Source organism: Elephas maximus, chromosome 3 (assembly GCF_024166365.1).
Source record: "Elephas maximus indicus isolate mEleMax1 chromosome 3, mEleMax1 primary haplotype, whole genome shotgun sequence".
In the NCBI taxonomy this organism is placed as follows: Eukaryota; Metazoa; Chordata; class Mammalia; order Proboscidea; family Elephantidae; genus Elephas; species Elephas maximus.
In genome coordinates, this window is record NC_064821.1 from 47,444,140 (window position 1) to 47,456,818 (window position 12,679).

Consider the following 12,679-nt stretch of genomic DNA (forward strand, 5'->3'; position numbering starts at 1 on the left):
GTGGATAGTTTATATACTTTTCCTAAACCATTGTTAGGTGCCTTTGAGTCGATTCTGACTTATAGTGACCCTGTGTACAAAGAATGAAACACTGCCTGGTCCTGTGCCATCATCAAAATTGTTATGCTCAAAACCATCATTGCAGCCACTGTGTCAATCCATCTCGTTGAGGGTCTTCCTCTTTTTCGCTGACTCTCTATTTACCAAGCACACTGTCCTTCTCCAGGGACTGATCCCTCCTGATAACATGTCCAAAGTATGTGAGATGAAGTCTTGCCATCCTTGCTTCCAAAGAGTATTCTGGCTCTACTCCTTCCAAGACAGGCTTGTTTGTTCTTCTGGAAGTCCATGGTATATTCAATATTCTTTCCCAACACCATAATTCAAAGGTGTCAATTCTTCTTTTGTTTTCCTTATTCATTTTTCAGCTTTCTCATGCATATCAGGTGACTGAAAAGACTATCATTTGGGTCAGGTGCACCTTAGTCCTCAAGGTGACATCTCTGCTTTTTAACACTTTAAGGGGGTCTTTTGCAGCAGATTTGCTCAATGCAATACAACGTTTGATTTCTTGACTGCTGCTTCCATAGCATTCATTGTGGGTCCAAGTAAAATGAACTCCTTGACAATTTTTTCTCCATTTATCATATGTTGCTTATTGGTCCAGTTGTGAGGATTTTTGTTTTCTTTATGTTGAGGCACAATCTATGCTGAAGGCTGTAGTCTTTGATCTTCATCAGTAAATGCTTCAAGTCCTCTTCACTTACAATAAGCAAGGTTGTGTCACCTGCATATCATAGGTTGTTAATGAGTCTTCCTCCAATTCTGACACCATATTCTTCTTCATATAGTCCAGCTTCTCAGATTATTTGCTCAGCATACAGATAGAATGAGTATGAGGAAAGGATACAGTCCTGGCACACACCTTTCCTGACTTTAAATCATGTAGTATCCCCTTGTTCCATTGGAACAACTAACTGCCTCTTGGTCTACGTACAGAATCCAGATGAGCACAGTTAAGTGTTCTGGGAGTTCCATTCTTCCCAACGTTATCCGTAATTTGTTATGATCCACACAGTTGAATGCCTTAGCATAGTCAATAAAATACAAGTAAACATCTTTCTGGTATTCTCTGCTTTCAGTCATGACACATCTGACATCAGCAATGATATCCTTCATTCCACATCCTCTTCTGAATCCAGCCTGAATTTCTGGCAGTTCCCTGTTGATGTGCTGCTGCAATCACTTTTGAATAATTTCCAGCATGATTTTCTTGCATTTGATATTAACGATATTGTTTGCTAATTTCCGCATTTTTTTTTTATGGCTCACCTTTCTTTGGAATGGGCACAAATATGGATCCCTTCCAGTCGATTGGCCAGGCAGCTGTCCTCCAAATTTATTGGTATAGACGAGAGCATCTCCAGTGCTGCATCCATTTGTTGAAGCATCTTAATCAGTATCTATCAGTTCCTGGAGCCTCGTTTTCCGACAATGCTTTCAGTGCAGCTTTGACTTCTTCACTGTTTCTTGATCATATGCTACCTCCTGAAATGGCTGAATGTTGACCAGTTCTTCTTGGTATAGTAGACTCTGTGTATTCCTCCCATCTTCTTTTTTTACTTCCTGCATCGTTCAATATTTTCCCCGTAGTTCTTTCAGATAGATAAATGCCAAGCATCTTCTATCCTTTTGGTTTTCTAACACCAGGTCTTTGCACATGACATTATAATACTTTGTCTTCTCGAGCCGCTCTTTGAAATCTTCTGTTCAGCTCCTTTACTTTGTCAGTTCTTCCTTTTGCTTTAGCTACTGTACATTCAAGAACAAGTTTCAGAGTGTCTTCTGACCCATTTTGGTCTTTTCTTTCTTTCCTGTGTTTTTAATGACCTCTTGCTTTCTTCGGGTATGATGTCCTTGATACCATCCCACAACTCTTCTGGTCTTTGGTCATTAGTGTTCAATGTGTCAAATCTATTCCTGAGATGGTCTCTCAATTCAGATGGAATATACTTAAGGTCATATTTTGGCTTTTGTCAACTTGCTCTAATTTTCTTCAGCTTCAACTTGAACTTGCACAGGAGCAATTGGTCTCTGCGGTCAGCCCTAATCTTGTTCTGACTGATGATATTGAGCTTCTCCATCATCTCTTTCCACGGGTGTAGTTGATTTAATTCCTGTTTATTCCACCTGGGAGTTCCATGTGTATAGTTGCCTTGATGGCAACATGTATGGGTTTTCCCTCAACTTAGATTATAAAATTTGGGTATTCCTTACTAGAATTGTATGCTTTACAGAGGACTTCCCAACGTATGTTGTTGATAACATCTCACAGGAAGAACCAGCTTAGGCAAAGTGTTTTTGAAACTTAGACTGTATGCCACAAAAGTTAATGCTAGTAAAGTAAAATATGGTGCTAGATGTTTGTATCCAGAAAATGGATTTATCACTGAACTAACCTAAAAAGCTACTGCCTGGTCAAAATATTACATTTAACTACAAGTTGATTGATAAGCCATCGTTTCTAAGATGCATGCGTTATTCTGAAGACTGGTTTGCTCTTATCATTCAAAGGTTGTTGCTGGAATTCATGTGGTTTTCCAAGAGAACTGATGAAACTGTTTCTTACTCTTGAAATCCAGAGACGAGTGAGTGCTAATTTATATTCTTTTATGCAGTGTTTGGTGAGGTTCATATTTCATTTCAGTTGTACAGACAATAAAATTGTATAGAATTATGAAATTGTCCTTGTTAGGAAAAGGTAAAATAATTTCACCATACAAGCTAACAGCAACCTGTTCTATACCGCAATCTCAAAATTGCTGAATATGCAATATTCAAAGAACCAAAAAAAAAATCACTAGAATGATTTTTTTTAGTTGCTTGTCCAATCATGTATTTTTGTCACACTTCATGTTACAAAGCAGAGTCAAAGCTTAATGTCATTTTTAGCGGGGAGTGTAATGTGATACGTGAGGCTAGACGGAAAGCAGAAGACATAAATTTGGAGGACAGAAAAACCTATATTCTTCATAGACCTCCCTGTCTCGAGGATGGAAAATGACTTGGCAGTAGCCCTTTTTTTGTGCAGGTCGGAAGGGAATTTGTTTCCCAGCTGTTCTGGTGTATTTTCCTTATTAGTCTTTGCTCCCACGGTCTAAAAGCAAATACCGGATCTTAGCGCCTACAGTACTGGTCAAGAACTGTGGCTTTACTCATGTGTGACTCACAGGAGACTTTAAGCCACCTACTGTAACAGCTGGCCAGATACCTGGCCCAACTGCAGCCTGTCAGCCTCTTCACTTCACCTCCTTACCTAGCTGTGGACCATTACTATCACCTTTATGGGATAATGAAGGTGGGGCTTAGATATAGATACTTTGATTCATTTTCCTTAAGTTATATTTCTCAATTGCTCCTGAGATCTTCGAAGGCATATTTAATCTTAACTTTAAATTTAGGATTTTATGAGGCCAAGACAATTGAACATGTCACTGTTTAAAATTCAGCTACTTATGTTTTGGTGTGTAAATGATAATTCCTTGAGGAATAAAGGTTATGGTTAATTTAAAGTGAGATGCCTTTATAAAGACTTGCTCTTAAAATAAGTAGGATAGCCTCTTGTCTCTTCTCTGTGTAATACTTCTTCGTTCAAAGGCTGGTTATTGAGGCTTGTCTGCAGAAAGTTAGAATATCCTTCTTGCTTGCAGAAAGCTGTCAAACCAGTTGTTCACGGAGAATCAACACATGAGAATCATAGAACCACAAAGGAGTACAAATGGAATGCAATCTCAGAGAAAGAAGAAATGACTTTTTGCCTCAGTTTATACTCTAGCACTTAGGCCTTTCAGTCCAGTATTTTACTTAGTTTTAACTTTTTTTAAACTTGTTTTACTGGACTGTAAACACCTTGAAGTCAGAGGACTCATTATTTTCATTTTTCTGTCTCCTCCCTATTCTAGTACATTCAGGCCCGCATATAGGATACTATACTTTGTACATAATAAGTGGCTAGTAAGCATTTCTTGTTCTAATTGCGCTGCGAAAAGCTTTGTTGAAAAGGTAGAATTTAAGCTCTGCTTTTAAATGAGAGGGGCAGTGGGAATGGTGACATATTGCCCGTACATGAGTCATTTGTTCTGGGACTTGAGGAGGAATTTGAGAAGTCAAAACAGAGTGGGGAAGAATGCCAGGTCGGTAGAGTGACAAGAGCAGAGCTGGGTGTTAGTTTGAAGAAATATGGGGTCAGGGAGGGGGACAGCCAGATTGCAGCCAAGATGTTGTTTCGGAGAATAATTGGGATATTAGGATGGCTAGGTGTAACGAGAGGCCCTGCAGAGGAGCTTTTGGGATGTGTGTCAAATTAATGGCGTTTCTTTTCTCCCTATTTTATGTGGAGGACACCTTCATCTTCTGCATTTGTCCCTTAGTGCATTTATTCTATTCTTGGGAGTGTTGAGTGGTGGGGTTGTTGTTGTTGTTAGGTGCCATCAAGTCAGTTCCGACTCATAGTGACCCTGTGCACAACAGAATGAAACACTGCCCGGGTCTGTGCCATCCTCACAATTGTTGCTATGCTTGAGCCCATTGTTGCAGCCACTGTGTCAATCCATCTCATTGAGGGTCTTCCTCTTTTTTGTTGACCCTGTATTTTACCAAGCATGATGTCCTTCTCCAGGGACTGATCCCTCTGGGGTGGGGACTACTAATATGATTTCATTGTTTCTCTCTTTGGAGTGTGTAGTAAGTTTTATTTATTAGTTATTTTGTTCTTGGATTGGTTTATTTTCAAGAAAGATGCTGAGTGCATGTTGTAAAGTATTTGAAAACTAGATTGAGAAAATAAAGTCCCCCCCCCTTTTTTTTTTAAAATGGGAAGGATCCTGGATGACTTTATAGAGATACCATAGATGAATAGTATGAATTCTTTAAAAACAGGTATCTAGGTTAGACAACTGCTTGAGATAGGGAAAGCTGGAAAAATAGCAGGTTTGGGGAAATAAGTTTCCTGTTGACAGTGCTTGTAGGATACCTAAGAAGAGATAGCGATTAGATAGTTGAAATCAGGATTTGAGCTCAAGGTAAGTCAGAGCTGGAAATAGAGATTTAGCATTCAAAGGTGGTAGTTAGAGGTGGATGAAGGTGCTTAAACAGAGCAGACAGAATGGAGTCCTCAACTGGGATCCATGGTGGCCTGGACGACTGCACTTCAGGACTCCGTAACCACCAGAAATTATAAGCAAAATTTCCAGTGAATTTCCATTTGGCGTGTTGTGATGGAGTGCATCCATAACTTTGATCAGATTCTTAGAGACGTTAAAAGGCTAAGATATCAGTGGTGTATAATGGGAAGAGAAGGGCAAGAAAGTCCAAACTCTGAGGGGGGCGGGGATCAGCGTTAAAGGAGTAAGCAGAGAAGAGCCATGAAGAGAGGCCAAAGACAGAAGGAAGACAGAATTGCATCACAGAAATCAGAAGGGCAGGGAAGATGAAGGAGGACGTGGCCAATAGGGCTAAAAGGTGTCCGGAAGTTAGGATTAAAAAAGTGAATCAAACTGGCCACTAGGAAGTGGTGCCTTTTATAAGAGTAGTTTCAGAAGAACAGTGTGATGGAAGGCACACTGTGATAAGCAGAGAGTGGGAAACAGGGAGCAGGGGCAGCAAGTCTGCCTTCTCCTTCCGGAAGCTCAGCATTTGAAAAGAGTGAATATTTACTGAGTTCGTAAGCAGGGCCATACATTGTACAATTCACTGCAGGCACAAGTGTGAGCAAAGGTCACACTGGCCCTGCTCTCACAGGTTTTAGGGTCTCAGGGGGAGATAGGAACTATTCAAATACTGACACAAAGTGAGTGTATCATTACCAACCGAGCAAGTGTTTTGAAGGAAAGAAACATGGTGTGCAGCAGTGAAACATGACCTAGTTAGGGTCAAAGAAGGGCCTCTCCCTGAGGAAGTGATATCTGAGCCCAGACCTGGAGGATGAATAGGAGATAATTAGTTGGGGATGGGGGAAGAAAGCAGAAAAATATTCCAGTTCAGGGGGGAAAGCAAGTGCAAAGCCTCGTGAACGTGAGGAGAGCGGGGGGAGGGTGACAGGAGTCCAGGGTGGGTAGTTTAAGTCATGATAAGGATTTGGATCTAAGAACAACAGAAAACTGCCGACATGAGATGGTATAACAACATCAGTTTTGCATTCGAAATAAAGTAGAAGAGAGCCAGTGGGGGACAACGATGGCTTGGACCAGAGTGCTGACAATGGTGGTGAAGAGAGGTGGATGGATGTAAGAAGGATTAGGAGCCAAAACGTGTACCCAGAAGATAGGAGAAAGAAAATAGTAATTTAGGGAGGTTGATACAAGTAGATTTTTTTCTTTGGTTGCTGAATTCTTGAGATTATTTGAGGGCAAAGGAGAAGAGCAGTGAAGAGAGAGAGCTTGAAGAAATTTTAAAAAGCAGGGACTGTATGGGCACCAGAATCAGAAACACTGGTCCTCTAAGGTGAGACGAAAGGGTGGGTGCATATGTAGGTATGTTTATAGGTAGAAAAGTGGGAAGTTGAAGTTTGAGGCCTTGATCCATAAAAGGTGGCTCAGGTGTGTCCCTTGCATGGGGTGCTGCTTCCTACGTAATAGGGTAGCTCCCAGGCTCTGAGAAGAAGAGCAGCAGGAAGCAGGAGATGCTACATAGAAGGGACGTAGTTGCCTATATGTGGCTCACTCTAGAATGTGGGGGAGGCTGAACATATTTGTGTATATATTGTATATCCACCATCCATTGTCAGGTTGTTATACTGTGGTGGCTTGTGTGTTGCTATGATGCTGGAAGCTACGCCACCAGTATTTCAAATACCAGCTGAGTCACCTCTGGGGGATGGGTTTCAGTGGAGCTTCCAGACTAAGACAGACTAGGAATAAAGGCCTGGCAATCTACATCTGAAAATTAGCCAATGAAAATCCTATGGATCACAACACAATATTGTCCAATATAGTGCTGGCAGATGAGCTCTTGGACTAGAAGGCACTACACAATAGCCACAACAATGGTCTCAAACATACTAATGATTATGAAGATGGCATAGGACCCAGCAACATTTCATTATGTTTTACATGGGATCACCATGAGGCAAAGCCTACTCAACAACAACCAACAACAACAAATACATTGTGTATTATTTATGCACAAACATTGCCTAATCTTCACAGTACCTTGCAAAGTACAGTATTTCAATTTTATAATTGGAAACACAGTCAGGGAGCTTTATATTTCCAAATGTCAAAGTGGACATCTTAAGTACTGTTAGGTAATCTTCTTTTCCCTGAATTCATGATGTGGTTTGCTTTGCTGTTGGAATTCTGGGTTGGCTGGGTTGTTGTGGTAGGGTGAGAAAGAGGAATAGTTCTGCTCAGAGACTTGCTTTTGTTACTTAGGAGAACTTGTTAATTTTCTTGTAGTCTGGATACCTACACAAGACTACATTTCAAATAGCATGTTGACTTGCTTTTTATACTAATAGTTTAGTCCAGCTGTAGTAATATCAATGAAATGAAACAATCTTTAAAAACAGACACTTATTTTTTACTTTTGTCTTAGCTATCTAGTGCTGCTATAGCAGAAATACCACAAATGGATGGCTTTAACAGAGATTTATTCTCTTATAGTCTAGGAGGCTGGAATCCGAATTCAGCTTGCCAGGTCCAGGGGAAGGCTTTCTCTTTCTGTTGGCTCTGAGGGAAAGTCCTTGTCATCAATCTTCCCCTGGCCTAGGAGCTTCTCAGTGTGGGGACCCCAGGTCCAAAGGACGAGCTCCCTTCCTGGTTCTTCATTCTTGGTGGTATGAGGTCCCCTGCCTCTCTTCTCTCTTTTATATCTCAAAAGAGATTGACTCAAGATACAATCTAATCTTGTAGACCGAGTCCTGTGTTATTAACATAACTGCCTCTAATCCTGTATCATTAACATCATAGAGGTAGTGTTACCGGAATAACGCTGTTGCCTATCACTGGTCAAGAATGAGCAGGTAAGGCACGTAGTTTTCCACACAAGCAAAGCTTTATTGAAGCAAGGATTTATTGAAGAGGCTTGCAAGTGGAGACGAGGAAGGCCTAGAGCAACGCTTACCCTCATCTCACAGAACAAAAATGGGCAGAGTTTTTAAAAGTTCTTGGGTGGGAAAAGATTCATGTTTATTCGTAGACGCAGGTGGGGATACATTAACTAAGGTGTGTGCACAGCAGCTTTCCAAGATGGCACTTGTCCCGGAGGCCTCTGGGATTCGTAGCAGGACTTACTATGGGGTGTCGTGCCTGCACAATCTCTGGCTCCCCGGGGTTCGATTCCCCAGCTAGGGCTTTAGCCCCTCACTACCCCTGGTGGAAGGTCACACAGTGGTCACAGGTGGATGTTCTGCGCGTGTCCCTGGGCCTGGTTTTCCTCCAGCTGCTTCTGAAATGCAACTTTAAAGAAGTTTGTGGGCTATTTTTAGATATTCTGCCCCATTGTTCCGGGGAATGGTTTGTTTCTGCGCCCTGGCCCATTTCTTGGTACTTTGTTTGCAGATTTGGGGGCCCCTCTGTTCTCTGTCTTACTAAGTCTCTAGGTTCCACACTCAACTCCCTATTACCTCTCTGATAAAAAAAAAAAAAAATTTGATAGTACAGCCTATTTCTCTTTTACTTGCTTCTCCTCTAACCACACCAGTCTCTTCGCTATTTCTCAAACAGGCACCCTCTGATCTCAGGGTCTTTGCTCCCTGTCTTAGGATTTAAAACATACATGAAAATCACATCAGATGACAAGATGGTGGACAGTCACACAATATTGGGAATCATGGCCTAGCCAAGTTGACACACATTTTTGGGGGATACAATTCAATTCATAACAAATATGAAAGACACAGTGAGAAATCATGTCAAATTTTTCGAGCCAAATATGCTTATTTAATGTTCTAATTCAGAAAAAAAAAAAAAATTAGAGAGTTAGTTGCCTTAAAAAAATAATGATTTTAAGGGATTAATGTTCCCTTTTTAATGTGTTAGAACAGAAGACCCTCTGGAACTTTGTTTTGACGCATTAAATTCTTATTGCAGTAAATTTTTATATTTGTAATGTCTCATATTCTTTTCCAGGCTGCACAAGTACAGCCTAAAAGAGAAAATTATTTTTCTCTATCAGATGCATATTCTTTGAATATCAGAGGGAGGAGTGTGGTATGAGCATGCTATGTTGAATTATAAATGAAGAGTGCAGTTCTGCGTGGAGGAGTGGCCCTGTTTGGCAATCCTGAAATAAATGCAGCTGGAATAATTTTCAGTTCAACCCTTGGCAACCCTTCAGTGTGTACAAAAGGCTGCAGAGGAAGCTCAAAGGCTACACTCAGCTGTTACCTCTCCCTCTCTTAGAATTGCCGGTAAACAATAGGTCTGCTCTGCGTCCTGTTGAGGTCCAGTTAACACTCTGGGGGGAAATTATTATTATTAAATGAGTTAGTACATCTAATTGCTAAGCATAGTGTCTGGTACAATGCAAGTGTTCAGAGATTATTGACTATTGTTGTTTTTAAAAATTATTTAGAATTTTTAACTTCCTGGGATTCAGTTTGAAACACTGAACATTCCTCACACACATATACAGAGTAATACGAACAAGAGATTCTGATGTATGCCTGAAAAGAACAAAGGCTTGGAAAAATTGTTACTAAGACTTTATTGGAAAGTGTCATGATTATGGACCAAATTTCATTCGGTATACACATGGTCTGTCAGTCCTAGACCAAGATATTCAAGATTTATGTGATGCAAGTTAGGAGAACAGCGTGCACCATTGTGAAAGTTTTTTGTTTGTTTTGTTTTTAGTTATATTCCCATTCTGGAACTGATTTCTATATTACAAACAAAGTTTTCAAGCATTCACGATTTGCTTGTTAAGTTCAGCAGCAGATGACATCTCTACCTTCTGGGTCTGCTTTCCTTTCTGAGCTCCCAGGAGGACTAGGTTTTGGAATTTTCCCTGAATGTATATCCTCCTAGGGCTGAATTGGACCTTTGGCGTTTCCTGTTCTATACTGGGAACCAGAAGCTTTCTGAATTATCTCATAGGACGTTTCCTGATCTGTGACTCTTTAGAGCATGAAGATCATGTTTTTCCCTTCATCAACCCCTGATTCTCAGTCTCCAAGGAACATGTGTGTATTTAATTACAACTCCACTGCTTCCCGTGTTCAATGATAAATATGTGGGTTACAGTCTACATTCATACAGAACACCAGAGGTTACCAGTACAGATTTAGTGCTTGTTACAACATTTTACAGTGGGGTGGATTCATTAAATCAGTTTATTTAGCAATTAAATAATATTAAATAAGGCCACTGTACCAACTTACACTAGCCCTGGCCAGCTGACTTCACCACCTCCTCCCTCTTCTAATCAGTAACTTGATAAGATTTATCTGGACTCACAGGGACAGGCCTTGAATTGGAGATCTAGCATGCGCTTCTCACTAGGGCCACTATCTCTGCTAAGAGATGCCTAGCATCAAGATTATTCTGTCATTACCATGGGTATTAATCAATCTAGAAATATAGGCAATTCTCTCTTGTTCATAGCTCCACTTTTACTTCCAAGGTTTTAAATGTTCTTCTCCTGCTGTTGTTTGTTTGGTCCTTTTGTTGTTTGGATTGCTTTAATTCCTGACTCCATAATGTGGTTCTTCCATGTATCATCCTGATCATCAAAAATAATTTTATTCCATTTTATTCATGTAAAATTGCTGATTACATTAGCTCTTTATGTTCAATTAGGAATAAGTTTAAATTACCACCAGAATCAAAATCAAATTGAGTTCATTAGATTTTTATAGCATTTTATTTTGAAACATTTCAAATATACAGCAAAGTTGCAAGAATCGTACTGTGAACTCTCATACTGACCAATTAATATTTAATATTTTGCTTCATTACATATATATCTATCCATCCAAGCCATTTTATATTTTTTAACTTCTTATTTTGAAATAATTTTAGACTTACAGAAAAGTTGCAAAAATAGTACAGAGAGTTCCCAAATACCCTCCACTCAGGCTCCCCTAATCTTAACATCTTATGTAACCATAACACAATGATCAAAATCAGAAAATTGAAATTGCTACAACACTATTAAGTATTCTGAGGCCCTCATTTGAGTTTTGTCTGTTTTCCCATTAATGTCCTTTTTCTGGTGCAATCCGGGATCCCACATTGCATTTAGTAGTCATGCCTCCTTAGTCTCCTCCAATCGTTCTTTCTTTTATAACCAGGAGCCCTTTGAAGTGTCCTGGCCATTTATTTTGTTGAGTGTCCCTCAGTTTGGATTTTTCAGAGGTTTTCTAATGATTAGATGGAGGTATGCATTTTTTTACCAGAATACCACAGGGGCGGTATTATGCCCTCCTCAGTTAGTCCTATCGGGGGATACCTGATGTCCCTTTAATTAATGCTGATGTTATCTTTGCTCACTTGGTAAAGGATTGCCTGCCAAGTTTCTCCACTGTGAATTTACTGCTTTTTCTTTGTAAATAATAAATGTTTGGGGGAGACTCTTTGAGACCATGCAAATATTCTGTTTCTCCTTAAATTTTCTCCTGCTGAAAAAGGCATTCGCTGGAGGATCTTGCCTGCAGCTACCATTTCTGTAGTGCTCAAATGGGAATAGTCTGTGTTCCTCATTCGTTCTACATTTATTAACTGAAACTCTGTTGTAAGGAAGAGCTGTCTCTTCTTCCCTGTGTATTTACTTATTCATTCAATAGTGTATTTATACCAGTATGGATTTATAGATATTAATTTTATTCTTTGGGTTATAATCCAATACTATGATTATTTTGTTGCTCAGATTGTTCCAGTTTGGCCACTGGAAGCTCCTTCAAATAGGCTCCTGTGGCCTTTTGACATGCTCCATCATTTTTTGAGCACGTCCTTACTTTTGAGCACCAGATGATGTTCCAGACTCATCTTGGATTTTCCTTATTCTTTCTAAGGAGCCTTGAGTCCTTTTACTGGGGAATGAATATGTGCTTAAAGGGCTTGTAGGCCCTCTCAGCAGATAAAGCTAGGAAATATATGTATATTTACTAACACACCTATATACACATCTATGTTTTTTGTATATTTATCCGTGTACGTATATATCAAAAACCATGAGTTTATAATGATGCTTTCACGTCCAGTTCAATAGCTCAGGGTTTATTCTAGCCTCCCCACTCCCACTTTCCTTATTAATAATTTCCTTCTCCAACAGTCAAAAACCTGGCTCTCATTATCCACAATATACTTACTTATTTGTTCACTCCTAATGTATGCATGAAGTAGGTTCAGGCTTGCTAACTCATATCTCATAAAAAAGAAAAAAAGAAAACTCATATCTAAATTATGGATAACATTGCAAAGAATGGGAATTCCAGTACACTTAATTGTACTCATGAGGAACCTGTACATAGATCAAGAGGCAGTTGTTGGGACAGAATAAGGGGATACTGTGTCGTTTAAAGTCAGGAAAAGTGTGCATCAGGGCTGTATCCTTTCACCATACCTATTCAATCTGTATGCTGAGCAAATAATCTGAGAAGCTAGACTATATGAAGAAGAACAGGGCATCAGGATTGGAGGAAGATTCATCAACAACCTGCGTTATACAGGTGACACAA